This window comes from Poecilia reticulata, chromosome 13, assembly GCF_904066995.2.
Source record: "Poecilia reticulata chromosome 13, P_reticulata-male-v2, whole genome shotgun sequence".
NCBI lineage: Eukaryota > Metazoa > Chordata > Actinopteri > Cyprinodontiformes > Poeciliidae > Poecilia > Poecilia reticulata.
The window spans coordinates 22,709,481-22,724,839 of NC_088842.1; the positions used below are offsets into that span (position 1 = coordinate 22,709,481).

General features: G+C 39.2%; 1 protein-coding gene across 3 annotated transcripts in view; it reads left to right on the forward strand.

The window, feature by feature from the left end:
- Window positions 1–15,359, forward strand: part of lsamp (limbic system associated membrane protein) — a 537,461-nt gene that overhangs the window by 455,612 nt on the left and 66,490 nt on the right. The gene's annotated exons all lie outside the window — the stretch shown is intronic.

The following is a 15,359-nucleotide window of genomic DNA, read 5'->3' on the forward strand; positions in this document are numbered from 1 at the left end:
AAAGCAGTAAAACTGACAGAAAGATATGATCAGAGGTGCTTCGGGATTTTTCCTGTTCCGTCTTTATATGCAGGCCAGAGCTACTGGTTGATGTAATGATGCATTCCGCTTATGAAACAAGACACGGTTTTAAATTTGTAAGAGACAAGAGATGAATTTAAGCATCCACTTTTTTTGTTATGTTTTCACTAGTGATGTGTCTTCTGTGTAAAGTCTCCATAGCGGGTCTCGAGTAATTCAGGATGATTTTTATGAAGCGTGTATCGAGTCTTGTGTTGATGGTGTAGGCATCATTTGTGAAATTCTTAACCATAATCAGTTTTTGCATCTCGATTGACTTCCTCAAAGAGAAAAAAGGCAAATAGGCTTAATGGCTAGAGCACATCCACATTCTGCATTTTCCTGAAAAATGTTCCTTCTTGTTCTCTGACGATGCGGTACCAGATCTGTAATAGAAATATCAATTCATAGATAGGCCATACAATGAAAAGCAACTTCGCAATATTTTTTTTATTTTTATTATTTGTTTTAGATGAAGGAAACTTGGGTCCATGTTAACATGCACTCTTTTAATGTGTTGATTATAAAGTTTTCATGAACAATAACAAGATCAATATTTAATCCCAAAATATCAAATACTGAACTAAGCCAATCCTAAAAATAAAAATGCTTATTCAAATTTGAATTGAATCACCTGTAGTCTATTTTGTCTACATACTCTGTAGCCTCTTTGTCCTTTTAGAGAAAATGTGAATATCAACATACACTGACTATTATATTGAAAATATTTTTATTTGACTTATAAAAATCCGTCAAATAAAAACTGCTCAGATTGAAGCAACTGAGCAGTTTTGTAGAGTATTTACCACTTAATTTCTTCTTTCAGTGTGCTTTGGAATCATTAATGAATAAGAGCAATAGGGACATCTGATGCCGCATCAAGGTCAAAACAGACAGATTCATTATCGTTCCTAATGTAATTGTATTGTTTGTAGTCTTCTTTTGCAAAGCAGCCGTTACTGCAGTGTGTGGCACTTGTTGCTTAGCTCCTTTGTATGGAGGAGACGCGTGTGGGGGAGTGCACCTCAGTTTCACCTCTGAATTATGAAAACACTTGACAAACCAGATGCATTCCCATCATTAGTGAGGTTTGTTCCTTTAACTCAGGTGTGTATCATGTATGAGTTGGCCAGTGAAATGTAAGCCCAGTTAAATACAACAGGCTGGTGGATAAATGCACCTCTGCATAATGTCACCTAAGACAAAACTCCACGAAGAGACTCTCTCCTTTCATTATGAGCTTATCAATTCATCCATTAATAAAACTTTCAAAGGTCAGTGCTTGTATTGACGATGCTCCTCTGGGATTCATGGCTGCAAAACTGCCCATCCTTCCCAGAATCCATTGCATGCGATTAGTCAGTGCTTGATCATCTGAATGTCCTGTGTTGACTTCCAAAGTTTCTGAAGGAAGGATCATTTATCACAACTAATGCAATAGTTAAAGCCAAAAATTGATTTCTCTCTTCTTTCTTTTTTTTTTTTTTATTATTCCCGGCCGCTGTGTCCTTTGTTTCACCTTTTAAATAAGATTATTAATTCTGCAGTCCTCCTTGCTATGTGGGTGTACTCTTTTATTTTATTTTAGCTCAGTATGGTTTTGCTGATTAAGGACAATTGGGTTCAGAAATTGAGAACAAATGTAGGCAAACAACTGGCTTTAGGGTGCAGATGGAAGAGCTCATAATTTGTCATAATAACTAATAAATGCTTTCTGAACAACCCAATACAAATGTAAATTCAGCTTCTTCAGCGCACCGGCTTTGCCCACCTATTCACTCGCTTTAGCTCAAATCTTTCATTCAGAAGATAAGAATGTCCCTTTGTGTGCAGCGACACTTGCACCCTTGCATGCAGCGACCTGAACCAACCCCCACAAAAAACCCAATCAACTCTGTAGGATAATAATTCACCCTGCCTTCATCTTTTAATGGGTATGAAAGTCCTAGGCATCCAACATTGCCCCTGGTTACAGACTCCCAGATCAGGTTCACATAACCAAAGCTGACAATTTTCTGCTCGCAGGGACAGGGAAGTAATTGGAAAACAAATGGTCAGACAAAGTAAATTTGTGGAGGATGAAAAAGTGGCAGACTTGTGGAACTTATACAAGAGAAACCAAGCAGCTGAGTGATTGCACTAGAAATCCCAATATAAGGTAGACTCCCTTCTCTAATCTGCTTAGATTTGTTGAAAAAAATAAATATTGTTTTTATTTTTCTTATTTTTGATTTAAAAGTAAAGGATTTGTACTTTGAGGCTGTGAAAATATGTGTCAAGGAACTGGAAGTAATAGATAAGATACAAAATTGATTACTAAACTAATTATTAGTTCTGACCATATATATATATATATATAAAAAAACAGAACAAAAAAAAAAACATTATCCACTAACAATGTCTCAAGTCTTTCTTGGTGGTCCTCACACTTTGACAAATTGTCAGCAAGTGAAGAAAACAATAAAACAAGTTAGGTGAGCTGCACACTCTCTGCCTCCTATATAGTTGTGGTTTAATAATCACTCAGTAACCCTCAAGGACCCCCCCCCCCCCTCCATGCCCCCACCCCCCGTCAGTGTTGGAGTAACTTCCAGAGTGACTGCCTTTGATTAACTCCTGAACTACTTCTTGCACTTGTTTGTACAGTCAGGCACATAAAGCCTCGCTTAAAGCCATTATTTTCTACAACCCTGTAAGGTTGCAAGGTCCTTGGTTGTTAGTTTGGCACAGCCTGTGTCTGCAGGTCATAGCTCATATGTTGTTCAGGCAATCAGGACATGTAGGTGATGCTGTTGGAGAAAAAAACTAAACAAAAAGACAAACACGTTCAAAGTATCTGAACTTATGTTTTGCCAACTTTAGACTAAGAGAATTAATTTAATAAGACTGTAGTGGTACCCCGAGCTGTACTTTAGTCGGGAATTGCATGGTTTACCTTTTGGCACTGATGAATTCATCTGGGTGCAACTAGAAATTGTAAATATTTTACATTATTCAGTCTGTGCTTTGAATTGTGTTTGTGGCCACGGATAATGAGCCATCATGTTGCTCAAACTTCCACAGTTTCAGTCAAACCCTCACAGCTCTACATATGTCTGTCAGACTGTCAGATATATGCAGATTCAGCATATTTTTGCACAGTTTTACTTCCCATCCTGGATGTCAAAACACACTGCAAATCAGCCAATCACATGGCAGGGGCTCAGTGCATTTAGCTTTCTAGATGTGGTTAGGACAATCTACTGAGGTTTCACGTACAAGAACCTCTCAGGTTTACAGTGACTTGTTAAACAAGAGAAAATATCTGGTGAGCAGCAACTGTGTGAAGGAAAATTACATTTTCATAGAAAAGTGTGAAGTGGATGGTCAATAATAACAGGAGATCACGTCAGGTCTTACTCTTTTTAGGTAAACTCGGGTAGTTGAGGCTAAGATCCAACAACTTAGGCAAAGTTTCACAATAGCAGATATGAAAAATGTTGCCTTTTAAATTCAGATGATGCATTTAGATGGAAGTGTCAAATGTAAACATGAATGTATTGATCTAGCCTACGTTCCATCAACGCTCCAGGCAGCTGATTACAGTGAAATAATGTGAGATTTTATTTTTTTGGTACAAACTAAGCATTGTTTGAATCCTGTGATCTACTTGAGTGTTGTTGTTATTGTCCAAACATTCAAAGAGTAATTCAAAGTGCTTTACAGAAAGAACAACGCACCATTAGCAAAAAAAAAAAAAACAGCTCCCGATACATCAAAAAGATAAGCAAAGCATCACATAAAAACTCAGGACAAAGGCTTAATGTTCACACAGTAGAGAGATATGCAATCCTTTTTCATGGCAAACTGAATGGCCCAAATAAAATCCAAGTTGTGCCGCTTCTTTATGCGACACTATTGAGCTTTGTTTTCAAAGTGGCTGCTGTCATGTTGCATTTTTTTCTGACTTTTATGTCAATGATGTGAGGTGTGCATAATATTTTTGCCCCAGAAGCCACATGTGGTAAATCCAGACATAAACAATAACTGAAAAAGTTAGAGTTATGAAATTATGGAAGTCAGGGTGTCAGTGGAGAGCACCACATCCCAATGCCATCACTCCTAATTTGATGATGCACCCAAACAGACTAATATACAAAAGTTGGGGTCAATGCTCCACAAAAATATATTTCTATTACTTGTGCTTTCCTTTTATTAGCTTCCCCCATGTTGTTGTTTTTATGGCAATACTGTTGCCTCTGAATAACTTTGAAATTGAGCTGTAGACATTATTACTTCTGTAAATAGCATGCTGCTGTGAGACGTCTGTGTTCTTCTTCTTCTTCTCATTGGTCTCATTGCAGTCAAGGCGGGGTACATCCTGGACAGGTCGCTTGTCCACCATAGGGCTAGCGGTATAGATACCATTGCAATAATTTAACCTGATGAAACCAAAGTTATGCATAATTTTTTCTGCATATATTTCGATAAGAAGCCATTTATCCTGACAATGTTTTTAAGGCCATGGCAGGCCAATCTACTGATTGACTTCCTATGATTGCTTTTGGGACCACAGTGTGTCCATTTTCTGATGAATGCTTCCAGCAGGATATTACATCATGTCTCAAAATGGTTCTTAAACATGTCTGTGTGCTGTACATTAATGACTTCCACAGCCACCAGCTACTAACCCACAGGATTAAGATTAAAGTAACAATTCCTATACCTGTAGTATTTAGCAGTTTGTCTAACACTGTTGCTGATGTATTTTATAGCACCATCTAAAAACAGATAAAAATGACTCTGACTTGTGATGCACACGGTATTCTCGCAGAGGGGTAACAGTCGGTGCATTCAGAATATCCACAAAAATAAATCCCATCAGCAGCCCATATAAACTATTTCACCGTCCTTGTTAATTACGTTCCTCTTCTAAAGGAAAAACAGCAGTAGTTTCTCAAAGGACAAACAGCAGTAGTTTCTCATCCATAATTTTAAACTATGTGTTGTGTAGAAAGTTGTAACGCTTATTTCTGTGTAGCTACTGTCAAAATGAATAAGCACAAGTTATTTTTACATGACTAATGGAATCTGGAGACATCTTTAAGGCTGCAATTTTTACAAATATGTTTTCTTTCCTTTTCCTTTTTTCCAGATTCTCTATATTTTCAAATATTCATCTAAGCAGGTTTTGTTTTCCGACACACCACAGCAACTGATTAAAATAAGGACTAGAGCAAATGATAAACCTTGTCCATCCATCCATCCATCCATCCATCCATCCATCCATCCATGCATCCATCCATGCATCCATCCATTCATTCATTCATTCATTCATTCTCTTCTGCTTATCCGGGTCGGGTCATGGATGTAGCAGCTTCAGAAGAGAGGCCCAGACTTCCCTCTCCCCAGCCACTTGTTCCATGTCCTTTGGGGGAACCCCAAGGCGTTCCCAGGCCAGCCGAGAGGCATAGTCTCTCCAGCGTGTCCTGGTCTTCCCCGAGGCCTCCTCCCGGTGGGACGTGCCCGGAACACCTCACCAGGGAGGCGTCCAGGAGGCATCATGACCAGATGCCTGAGCCACCTCAACTGGCTCCTCTCGACGTGGAGGAGCAGCGGCTCTACTCTGAGTCCCTCCCGGATGACCGAGCTTCTCACCCTATCTCTAAGGGAGAGCCCAGCCTCCCTACAGAGGAAACCCATTTCGGCCGCTTGTATCCGTGATCTCGTTCTTTTGGTCTTGACCCAAAGCTCATGACCATAGATGAGGGTGGGAACGTAGATCGACCGATAAGTCGAGAGCTTCGCTTTTTGACTTGGTTCTCTCCTCACCACGACGGACCGGTACAACGCCCGCTTCACTGCAGACGGTGCACCAATCCGCCTGTCGACCTTCTCTCTTCTTCCATCATTCGTGAACAAGATCCCGAGATACTTAAACTCCTCCACTTAGGTCAGGACAGCCCCCCGACCCGGATAAACCATGTGTATCCCTAAGCATACATGCATGGTGAGAATATACAGGCTCCAAAGTCCTCGGATTTTAACCCAGGATGTTCTTTCTGCAAGGCAACAGTGCTGACAACTGCACCACTGTGCAGCCAAGATATTTTAGAAATAATATTTAGGTAAAAATGGTGTGTTTGTATTCGTCCCGTTTTCTCTGATACCCCTAGAGAAAACGTAGTGCCACCAATGGCTTGAGCAATTTACTCTCTGTATACATCTATTACGTTGGTAAAGAAGATTACTGAGCAAACAACATCATAAGCAAACAAACAAACAAAAAGAAAGAAAACATCGTGCCCATGTTGAAACATGATGGTGGGAGCATCAGGCTGTGGGGATGCTTTTTCTTTCCATGAACTGGGAAGATGATCAGGTTCATAGGAAAATGGATCAAGCAGAAAATCAGTGGAAAAATTCTCCCAAACTTTTGAGTCCTCTCTTTTTAAAGGTAGCTGTACAGAACATTGCGTACTTTTGCACATAAAGTTCATATGGATCCAGCTAAAAAGAAACTTGTGAAAATTAATGCAAACACAGATTTCCTGTTTAAGTTTAAGCTATATTGTTAAGAAAATGCAAAGCTGGTAGAGACAAATCCCAAAAGACTTTCAGCTCTACAAGCAAAAGTATGGACTTTACATATACTGTATTGTATATTACACTTTTCTGTGTAAACTGTATAAGTTTTGTTTCACTGCATAATTGCGTACTACTTTTTGTCCGTCAATCATCAAATAGTCAAATGAACTAAATTACGTGCGTGGTTATAATGTGACAAAATTAGAAAAGGTTTGAGGGCAATGACAACATTTAAAAGTCTGCAAATACACACAGCTGCTAAGGATAATGGCTTTACAATGAAGCCAAATATAGTACAAATTATGTTGCACAACGGCAGTGTTTCAGCAAATTAAGCAAGTGCTATGTAAATATGCTTCATAAAATGCAGAGCCTGGGGAATGATTCATTCATTTCATGAGGTCAAGCTTGTAATTCCCTTACAGGAATGGAACCTCGATTCCAGCTAACTGACAAGCCGCCAGTAGACTGCTGACCCCAATCATAAGCGTTTCAGTTTGTTGAACCCTGCTTTTCACCAGTGTGTCTAACATTTAGACTTCATTTGGCGTAGCTGATTTATAGGTTGAGCAAATCTTACTAACTCCAGCATGTGAGTCTGTTAATTTGTATGGGTCTGTGTCACAAATTAGACTGACGGAGAGAGACGGAGGTAGAGAAGACTGAAATGGTGTGGTTTGATATTTAGGCAATCCAGTGCATGAGACTTATAGTAGTGGACCCGTATTTATCAGTTCAGTATTCACTGATTTTTCTGTGGAATGTAGCTCAAAAATGTTAGTGAAAAATTCACATTTTACTGTAAAGCATATCTAGATTATTGATAAGTATAACGCAGCCCACACAGACGATCCCAAAACTGATGAAGTTGCTCGAAGAGTTTAGTTTAATCTCTGTTTACAAAATTAATATAAATAAAACTCAAGTATTAACATTTAACTATGATCCACCATCTTCAATTAAAACTATGTACAACTGGAACTGGGAGGCTGAATCTATCAAATATTTAGGTGTTTCACTATCGAGGGACTTCTCAAAACTGTTCGATTTAAACTACGGACCACTAAATTTGAAAATAAAATCAGATTTACATAGGTGGAATGTTATTCCCTTTCTAAGTTTAAGCTCCCGGATAGAATTTATCAGGATGAATATCCTTCCACAGTTATTGTACTTATATCACTGTCTTCCAGTTGGAATCCCACCTAAACAGTTCTTAGAATGGGATAGATTAATAGCGAGGTATTTGTGGCAGGGTAAAAAGGCCAGAATCAAGTTTAGAACTCTACAACTAAAAAAGAAAAGGGTGGAATGGGCCTTCCCTATTTACAGGAATGCTACCATGCAGCCCAGCTAAGACCTTTAATATGCCTGTGTTCATATGCATGGAAGGAAATAGAAGGAACAACAATAAAAGGAATCCCAATAACGGCCCTACTTAGTGATTATAAGTTACAGGAAGAACAGCAGATCCCAGAAGATTCCATAACAGGTAGCTTTCTCGAATCTTGGCAGGAATTGACAAAAATTAGCAGAATAGAAGATGCATCCAAAACTATGAGGTGGTGTGCCTACGATTCATATTTTGCACTAAATAGAATTGATAACAGATTCAAGTTATGGATCTCAAAAGGATTAACTACATATTATTCACTCGCTCACAAAGGGATATTTAAGAGTTTTGAAACCTTGCAGAAGAATCATGGACTGGGAAAAGATGATTTTTTTTAGATACCTACAGGTGAGACATTATTTTACTAAAAATGTAAAAGAGGTGTTGAGAAAAAGTGATTCAAGTTTCATGGGGGTATTTCTATCACTAATTAAGCCCAGATCAGACAGCAGAATTATCTCTAAATTATATAATGCCACACAGCTATCTAAACAAGAGAATACAGAGTATATAAAGAGAAAATGGGAAAAGGAAATGAAGGTAATAATCTCACAAGAAAGCTGGGAGAAAATATGTCAACTGCAGTGGATCTCGACCGGCTCAAACACATGGCGGGAGTTTTGCTGGAAAACATTACACGGTTTTTTGCTACACCCATTCAGAGACGATATCAAAGAAACGGAGACGCCTGCTGGAGACTCTGTGGGTCTAAGGGAGTCAACCACTTCCATGTTTTTTGGGATTGCCAGATAATAAAACCATATTGGGAAGAGCTCCACAAACATATTGAAAATGTATTCAATGTAAACATCCCATTCAAATGTGAAGCGTTGTACCTGGGCAACCTACAACTGGACTCATGGACCAATAAGGACAAAAAACTGCTGGCAATTCTACTGGCAGCCAGTAAGAAAGCCGTCACAAGGAAATGGCTAAAACCAGTCCCACCCACTATTGATGAATGGATTGAGATTGTTTACCGAATTTATGCTATGGAAAAGATTTCTTTTTCCTTCCAAGTTGAAATAGGACAATTTTATAAGATCTGGACCAAATGGACTGAGTATGTAAAACCAATTAGATCTGACTTCATTTGATTATTCTTGTGAATTATGTGTCCTGCCCTTTTATGTTCGTTCATGTGATCTTTATGGCTCGAGTTGGTGCAATCCCCATTTTTGTTCAATGTTGTTAATTTTTGTTATCGTTCACAACTAAAATTAGTAACAGTCTGTAAAAGAAAATACCAGAAAGGCAGTATGTATGTAAGAAATTACTTTGACTCTCTGCCTCTATCCTTACGCACAACCTTAAATGGGTTAAGTTGTAATTAGCGATTGTAATGGAAATCTGTCTTTCTAAATAAAAAATGTAAAAAAAAAAAAGCATATCTAGAATATTTAAAGAAAGTACAGCTTGGGAAACTGAAATCGCTCAGTGCAATGTTATGTGACATGCTATTTGCAAAGCAGCCAATCAAGGACTTCCGTTCATTTTACATGACTAACCCAAGAGCAGAGATAAGGAATGCTGTAGATACTGTATTAAGTAGGGGTGGGGATCTTTGAGAATCATGGTCTGGTTCCTATTTTTGGGGAAACGATTCAATCCAAAATGTATTTTCGCTTCAAAATAATTATTCATAAAAATCTCTGCTTTGATCTGTAGGTGTGCAAAATGGTCCTCATGATCTCCAGCATGCATTGCAAGGCAGAATGACAAACGGAGATGTTGAAGTGTCTTTTTGACGTTTATTATGTTTCAAATAGTAGTCCATCCTGATATTACCATGTATAGATTAGCTCACCAGGAAAATCTTCATCTTCATCCTGTGCACTAAAACCACTAAAGTCGTCTTCTTCAGTATCAGATTTGAACAAGCTCAGATTTACTTTGTCACACATTTCCTCTCAATGTCACTTTTGTCCCGAGACAAACTTGCCCTTGAACTTGTGCTCTTCATCATGCAGCAGTCTAGCCTTTCAAAACCTGATGGTAAATTATTCTTATATTAGTTGAATTATTGTTTAAGCCACAGTATTGACTGAAATACTCATATGCTGATATAAAGTTTGGTTCAGTCCACCCTTCTTTTTCTTAAGGACAACCAGTTTTTAGATTTATACACTTTTTTTTTTCCTTAAGCAAACTTTTCTTTTGCTTAAGGGGAAAAACAGTGTCCAAACCAGCTTGTCCTCATGTAAAAAAAAAAATTGTCCCATAAATCTAAAACTGGCTGTCACACTTGGCAGCAACGGCTACCATTAATAAGATAAATGTGGAATAATTTAATTAATAATAAATCTGGTTTAAGATTATTGCTTTTTTTTTTTTTTTTTACTAATTTGAACTGTGGTTCTGATTCTGGATCCAAATAATCTGTAATAAAAACGTACTTGTATCCTCACTAGGAATGGTTTAATTTCTGGCAGAATGATGGGACACTCAAATATCTCCACTTCAACACTGACTCATTCTTTCTTCCTTTCAATTCTTCATTCTTGCCATCACAATGCTGTGGTATTTAAAGAGTCAGTCCACTGAACTCTATGAAGAAAGCCATGTCACTCTAAAGAGCACCTTAACAGGAGGGGGCTGAGTCCCTCTGCTTTCACATAATCTCTTGCTCTTCAATCTGGCCAAAGAGGGGGACTGACCTTTTTACAATTATCATGGGACAATCAGATTATTTGAGTGGAAGCCATTTGCTTCTTTTCCACCTCTCCCAGTCTTGACTCTCATTCATCTTTTTATCTTTACTGTTCTCCTGTGCATCTCGTGACTGCCTCCAACACTTATAAGAGCTGTTGCCGGGGTGCTTTGTTACTTCCTCTTGAGCTAACTATAAAGGTTCTGGACAGGAGTTAGAAACACTCCAGAAGACTGAGAAATTGAAAGAGCTATGTTGGGTAGAAGTGGATTAGTTGTTGTATGGCTTTCATTCATTTTGGATATCGGCAGTCTGTCTGGCTCTCCTGCTACAAAACTATGATCACACCCACAAACACTTAATTGCTTGTTCTGCCGCCAGGCATGGCTCTCAGACTTCCTTCCTTCTCCCAGATGATTCCACCTTCCTCGTCTGAAATGAAGAATGTTAAGAAAGATCAATGAAGCTTGTACTCTCCGAAGAGAAAAAAGCAAATACAAGAACAAAACTTCCTCTAAACCACAAGTACTACAGCTGTTTGCAGTTTCTCAGTGAGAGCAAAGATACTGCGTGTCATGGGTTTTCCACCTAACTCTGAGCATCTAGATGGTTTATCATGTGCCAAATATAAATATGAATATAGTGCATTGGAATTATTAGATTATTCATACCACTTGCACATTTTCACATTTTGTTGCCTAACACTCATTTTAATGTATTTTATCATGATCTTGTTGGACTGACTCGGTGGTGACGCATTTAGTCTTAGCTTCACACATAAATTGTAAATAGGCTCTAAAGTTCAGTTTTGGTTTCATTTGAAGATTTCACCCATTTCCACATGTTTGCTTTGTCCCTGATTGACCTCTGGCACTTTGACATAAACACCAGACTTGTGAGGTACATGACCAATATTGGTCCTATAAACGGTTTCCTTGCCTGAACTGGGAATCCCTGCAGCTGTTTACATTGCAAAGCGGAATCTCTGAGGAATCTCCTCAGATGATTTGAAGGGCGTTGCTTTATGTAGGGGCATCAGAGTAAATGGGGACTTAATACCACACCAATCAGATTTTATTAGTAAAAATATGTACCTTAGAAATTCCTTTCACTTCACAATTGTGTGTCGCTTTATGTTGATGATTAAAATTTGAATTCTGCAGTTCGACATAAGTAATTGAGTTAAACTGCAAAACTAAATAAAATAAAAAGCCTAATGGTCATTCACACAGACAGTCTATAAAGACATAAAAAAAAGATGTTGGAAACTATTCAAGTAAACGCTGCAGCTTACAGTTGATGCAATCTATTTCTGTTAGGAAGTAAGACTTATAGTGTGTCATAGTTGGATGCAAGGCTTTGACTGCCTTGCAGAGAGCAAGGAGAAGATGCCTGGAGAAGAACAGGAGACACTGAAAGTTAATTTTAAAAAAGCACTGCAGAGCAGGGCAGTCGGTGAGAACAAACTGCATAAAGCAACCCTATCAAGGCTGGGGAGAACAAAGAAAAAGTGACAATGTTGGCCTCTGCTTCGGGGGGGAGAGATTGACTCTGAACTAAAGAAATCCAGGAGGTATATTTTGAAGAGTCTATGGAATTGCAAGTGGTGAGAAAGAAAGCAGAAAGTCACGCTGAAAAATGAAGCTGACTCTTGTCAGTGCACAGCATGTAAAGCTCGAATGCTTATAGCAACACTTCAGATAAAAATGTATGTTGTTTCCATCTGTCACTACACAGATGGGGTGCTGGCTATGGGGTGCTGACTGCCTGTAATACAGTTGAGGCCAAAGCTCAAAATTAGGGTAATAGCAAGGATGTCTTCCAATCTCAAAGGCTTGGATCATGTTCCCAAGAATAAAGGGTCAAAATACTATTCAATTAAATTCAGTTCTACCTGAACTGAATGTATCACCAATTCACAACAAATGTTGTCTGAAGGCACTCTATAATAAAAATCCTTCTAGTCCGTTCACACTTACATTCCAGTTGATCCTTGTTCAGTTTATCAATCAAGTTTATTATTCATCAAGTAAATAACTTTCAACAAGCCCTCGTGCAGAGCAGAGAAATATGATCTCTCTTCTTAATTTTCATTGGAACCTTTGCTGCAGAGTTTTGGATCTAATTTTACTGAATGGTATACAACTATTTTTGTGTTGATCGCAATTGAATTATTTGGTCATGCTGGAAATATCCCACATAAAAAGCTTAGGCATTGGTTTGACAAAACATTTTGTTTAAACATAAATGGTGCATGCACCATCTATGTTTAAACAAAGCATAGATGGTTTGTTTATTTAATTTCAACATCGACTCAGGTTGAAATGAGGTTGTTTGTGTTACCACAATGAAATTAGGTGTGTTACAGAGGGGATAAATACATTTGTACGTAATCTACAAACATGGACTTGGCAAAGATTATTTACTGACCTTACTGCTTAATCCAATACCATTGCTATACGGTCATTCTAGTTCTTGCAGTAGCAGAGTTTTTCTATCTGAAAAGGAATTACTATATTCAGTTTTAATATAAAACTTCTGTGCAGTTGTTAAAAATGCATCCCCCTCAGTTGTTATAAGCATCTCTAAAGACACCAGAGGCAACTTATTTTCAGCATTTTACCACTCTCTATGCAAACAGGAAACTGAGGTCCAGCTTTCAAACTTTTAAAAGCCCAAGCTGAGCCCTGACTGGGTGAAGGCCAGCAGTGAGCCGTGCCATGCCTCATTATGCCTGACGTGAACACGACAGCAGAGCGACAGCAGGACACACATCCATATGCACAGGTCCCCTTGGGGACAAGATTACAAGAAGTCGTCACAGCGGACATTATTCAGTGCAGCCAGCCAGTTGGACGAAGCAGAGGAGGAAGAACGGAGAGAGAAAGAAGCCACACACATTTGCCGTTGCCTTTGAACTTTCATAATGAAACTGACTCCTTGAAGTTTTAATGAAAGCAACAATTTACCATTCCCTTTTCTCCCTGGGCTGCTGAGGCTTTCTGAGGCGGAATCTCTAAAAATAAAATAAAAATAATAAAATAAGACTGCAGTACCCTTTAATCTTTTTTTTTTTTCTCCCTTCGTGGAGAGGAACTGCCATGCATTTAAATGGCACCATCCCATGGACACACACGACAGTGGCAATATATTGACCAGGGAGTGCAGGTGATCCAGAAGAGTCGTATTTCACAGAGTAACCAGACGGACATCGGTTCTGGCCAGCGTCTCTACGGTCTGATCTCTGATGTAGAGGGCCACTATTTCTTTTTGACTGCCTCTGCTCACCGCATGCATCCCCATTACTTGCATAGAACCTGCCAGCATCCTTTCCCTCCATCATTTTTCCATCCTCTGTGTGACCTGGGCCTGTCAATTAGACGGACAGCCCGTCGAAATGGCGCTCGGCACACTTGCCTTTGAAAGTGAGATGGAGTGGCAGAGTTAAACTTGACCTGACTGCCTTCCTTTGAGGGGTAAACACGAACCGAAGTGTGTGCAGAAGTGGTGTCAGCATGCGTCTGCTGTGTCAGAGTAAACAGACCCAGTTCTGCGCATGAAAATATATGGGGTGCTGACTGCCTTTTTAGAACTTCGCCCTGATATGCTGCATCTGTAGGCCTGTCATTACTTCACCAAATTGTGGCCTTACAGAATTCTGTCACCTGCTCAGCCGTTCCTGTGGCCTACATTACTTTGGGTCGCCTGTCTGAATGCGTGTTTGGGTGTAAACTTTCTGCTTCTCAGCACAGCTGCTGTTAAGGTCAACGCTGCTGCTAGACTTGATCCCACTATCAGCACCATGGTTCAGCTCTGCACAGAGATATAAAAAAACAATATTGAAGGTTTTCAAAGTCACCTAGCAGCAGCTATTTAATTTGTCCGAGCAGGAGCAACGGATCTCTGTAATAATATTAATGGGTTTTTCCTTAGAGATCTAACTGGGCATCCATAAAGCGGAAAAAGCACTTTGTCTGCATTCGAAGTGTTGTAAGCAGTGCAAGCAGGGGCTTCGGGGGCATGCTGAGGGATATCTGATTTTGGATGCCTCCTGATGGCTGAGCTGAATCAAGCTCAGCACTGCAAACCGGCAGACCTCTCTACTTCTCCTTTTTGCTTCCTTCTGCTGTCTGCAGACAGAAAAACAGACCATTTTAGAACGAATCTTTCTTTCTTCGTTTTTCAGTGCAGGCAATGTCCAATGAAATATGAGCGGTGTTGGTTTCGATATGAGCGACATGGCTCACGTGGTATCGAAACTTTTTAAAAATTATCAGACTGTACATTGTTATGCCTTATCCATTGCATGGTAGTCTATTTTAAAATCAAAGCACACAAGCCATTACAAAGCAAGAAACTTGGCATTGCCTCACAGCAGCAACTCATTCTAGGTCATAAGAGACCGTGATGTACATATGGGGTACATGTGGCTATAGAGGTCAACAGTCCGGATATAGCAAGGCAGCCTCATGCACAAGGTAAGATTACTTGTTTTACATGGATTTCTGTAAATGAAACATGAGGTATATTTGTTTTAACAGTGTTTGCACAAACAAATCCAGATGGATAAAATGTTGTGTATAAATGAATTATCTCATGTTTCCTTTGCATATCCCCAGTAAGTGTGGAACTGAGCACGCATGAAGGAAATACCAGACACATTCATGAGTATACCCCTTTGTAAATATG